This window comes from Gastrolobium bilobum, unplaced genomic scaffold (genome assembly GCF_033153095.1).
Source record: "Gastrolobium bilobum isolate Gb01-03AN ecotype WA unplaced genomic scaffold, APGP_CSIRO_Gbil_v1 utg26082, whole genome shotgun sequence".
Taxonomy (NCBI): domain Eukaryota; kingdom Viridiplantae; phylum Streptophyta; class Magnoliopsida; order Fabales; family Fabaceae; genus Gastrolobium; species Gastrolobium bilobum.
In genome coordinates this window covers 31,627-35,375 of record NW_026899338.1, presented here as the reverse complement: position 1 = coordinate 35,375, position 3,749 = coordinate 31,627, and positions in this window count along the sequence as shown.

Genomic DNA, 3,749 nt, shown 5'->3' with positions numbered 1-3,749 from the left:
TGTAAATACAAATTTTATTATTTAAAGAAGTTCTTTATAGTAAAACCAATTAATCTTTAACGGCTAAAGCACGAAATAATTCAAGCCAGAATAAAATTGCAGGTATGTGCTATCCATTCATTATAAATTTAGCCCTCTAGTTTAATCTACGATCATCTCTCTAATATATATAGTCATATTGAGTATGCTCTGCACTAGTTATAGATATGGATCTTGTACAACAGAAAAATTATGGCATGAAGAATGATTATTTGCTATGGTCATTATATTTTTCAGATGAGTTTGGTAAGGTCTCCTATTAACATAGAGGAAAAGACATTGAGCAATAGGCTATGGTTTGCCGCTGTAAATTCCGATTTGGCCTATAAGTACTCTAATGAAATTAAAAAAAATTCCAACAGAGATAGTCTCAGTTATGAGATTCTAAAAAATACAGTGATTCATAAGGGCCGTCTTAATTCATATGGCTTGACGGTCTGTTGATAATAAGCATTTGGAATGCAAAAGGTTGTCTTATATATTTCTTCTAGCCGAATACCCAATTGCCAAGAAGTTGCTTTCTGATCAAATTTTGAGAACACATGGACTTCACTAAACTGAATAAATTAGACTAGGTATCTTTGGAAATAAGAACTCATCATCTCTAAGAAAATAATTAAGAGGCTTGAAATCAATCACTAATCTCTTTTTATATGACATAATATACATGATACTAAAGCATATATAAAATACATACTGTAATGCCTATTAACATAATAGGTAAGTGCATGGCTATATTATTAAATATGTATGACTAATTAACTAGTTATAATACACAAAACTGATTAGACTACATAATCAAAGAAAACGACATATGATAATCACATTAGAAATTGCGTTTGATTTGACAATGATAGAGTCACTTTCTTGGCTATATTGGTTCAAAGAATGATTTTATATAATTGAGTTATAAAAATAATAATTTAAATGCTTCGTCATGAGAGCCCACTGTCCCAATTCTTTGACAAAATTGAATATGAGAACAAGCTTATACACAAAAGTTATATTATCTTATGCTATGTAATGTTGGTAAAATGACCCCGTAACCTAATCATGTTAATAATTTTATGTGAAGGACAAGTGTTGCAATCAAATCAATAGAAACTAGTGGGTTACAGTTAGATTATATATGTGATAGCCATATCTCTTTCGTTCATTTGATGCATTAATTTCTACTTCCTCTTTACCCTGTTGGAGGTACTTTATTTAAGAAACAAAAATAGAGTCACATCCCCATGATACGAGGCACGTAAAGGATCATCATGCGTCTTTTGATTTTAGGTTGAATGAATTGGGGGCACTAATTAAGATGATTTCAAAGGACAAATTCCTTTTCCACCTTTTTCCTTAATTTATTGTTATGTCCTTTTGGATTTTCTTTCTTATTTTTTTACTCCAAACAAAACAATTCGATTCCATCCTTATAGTGATTTAACTCAACGTGAGAACTTTTCCTAGGAGCAGGCATGTAAGTTACATGCATGACTGTGTAGGGTGAGTGGTGATTGCCCACCTTTGAAGAGTCCAGCACATTTTTGTGGACCAGAAAGAGAAGCACATGTCCTCCACCCAACCCATTACAACGCCAATTGGAAAATAAATTTGAAAAAAAAAATCATAATTTTAATATGATCATTTGACTTAAAAAATTTAAGTCATTAAATAATAAATAACAATTACCATTTTTTATTTTGCATACTTTATTATTAAATTATGACCGTTGATCGTTTAGTAAATAATTAATTTTTTTATATGACTTAATCATATTAAAATATGACATAATTAAAAAATTATTTTCAAAAAGTTTCTGCTGGGCTTTTTTATAAATATAAATTGAAAACAATGCATATGGGCAACAGCATCTTTGTCGACAGGTTGTTAAATGTATAGCTGCAAGTTGATGGGGACTTAGGTTCTATGAAATATTCCTCTCTTGTCGTTATAAGTGGTACAAAAAAGGGCCCGAGGAGTTAGGAGATATTGATCGTACTTACTCCCAACTTTAAACTCGGTCAAAATCAGATTTTAAAAGAATTGGTGAGGTATAAAACAATTGAGTGCACTATACTATGCTTGCAGACATTGAATATCTTATCTTGTTTTAAATCGGTTGGGGGAAGAGGGCAAGTGGCAGGCAAATTTTAATTAAAATATTAAAAAAAGAGAGAAAATATTAGATATATTAAATCTAAAAAAATCATCTCAAAAAGTTTTAACTATGGCTAAGCTCCGATTCAGGATTAGTCTCATAACCGACTCGAAGATGTGAAGCTTGTAAGGATACCTATTAGACCGATTTACCTGAAAGAGATAATTATGGTCTATATACAAAAAAATAATAATAATTTAAACTCCAAATTCTAGCTTACTATAGTTATCTTAATCATATATTACAAGAGCTATTTTGTATTTAAAATTTGTTGATTATTAAAAGCAAAAAGTTCAAGACTCACGTAATTTAGTCTTTTACCAGTAATCCCATTACTAGAAAATGTACAATCAGTGAGGGAAAAATTCCATCGCAAAACAACAAAATTTCCTCACAAAAACGATCTGCGATGGAATTTGCGAGGGAACACGGTGCGTCGCTAAAACTCTCCTCGCAAAGATATTTGCGAGGGAAGCTTGTAATACGCAAAATCCCTCACAAATTGCCATGGAAATTTTCCTTGCAAAAGACTAAATTTTTGTCACGAACAACAGACTTGACTACAGTATTTTTCCGTTGCAGACTGCGACGAAAATTTCGGGTGGAATTTTCCTCACAAATTAGCGATCAAAAAAATATCTAACTATCATCGCAAAATCTGCTATGGAATACAAAAAAAATCCGTCATAAAATTTGTGAAGGAATTTGTTAAATTTCCATCACAGAATTTGCGAGGGAATCTATTAACTTTCGGTTGCAAAATTTGCGAGGGAATGCGTAAAGTTTATGTAGCAAAATTTGTGAGGAAATGTTTTGATTTTTCGTCGCAATCTTTTCGAGGGAATTTTCACAAATTCCCTAGCAATAGGCTGTGGATTTTGCGAGGAAATTTTGAAAATTAATTTTCGTCGCAAATTCTGGAATAAAATAAAAAATGTACTAAGCTTTTGTTTAGCAAGGGTTCCAAATGAATATAAATACATAAATTGAGTAACAACAATCCTAAAAAATACTGGATAAACAACCAAATTAAAATCAAACGGTATATCAACAAAAGTGAACAACAATCTTAAAAAATACAACTAAAATGTCTCTAAAGTGCTAAACAAAATAAAACATACAAAAAACAATTGAAATGTCTCTAAGGTCCTAAACAAAATAAAATATACAAAAAACAACTAATATGCCTCTAAAGTCCTAGCAAAGTCATCATCATCATCCGGCGTCGGCCCCTTCGTCTTCTTGCAGGTGTCTTCCTTCTCCTGCATTAAAAGCCAGAGTTGTTCCTGCATTTGCTTCATAATGTCCGTTTGCTTATTTCGTAGCATACAGTTCCTCCTGAAGCTGGGACTAGGACACCCTCATCCTTTTAAGCTCATCTGCAAATACATTATTATAAAATAGTAAGTTAAATATTTATCCTTAATATTAATATAATAGAGATTGAAAACATAAAAGAATTAAATATGCCTTGAGTTTACCTGCAGAAGCATTGCCAGCCTGGGTAGAGGGCTGCTTAATAGGCTTCAACCGGCTAGCATATCCTCCCTAAACCCTAACC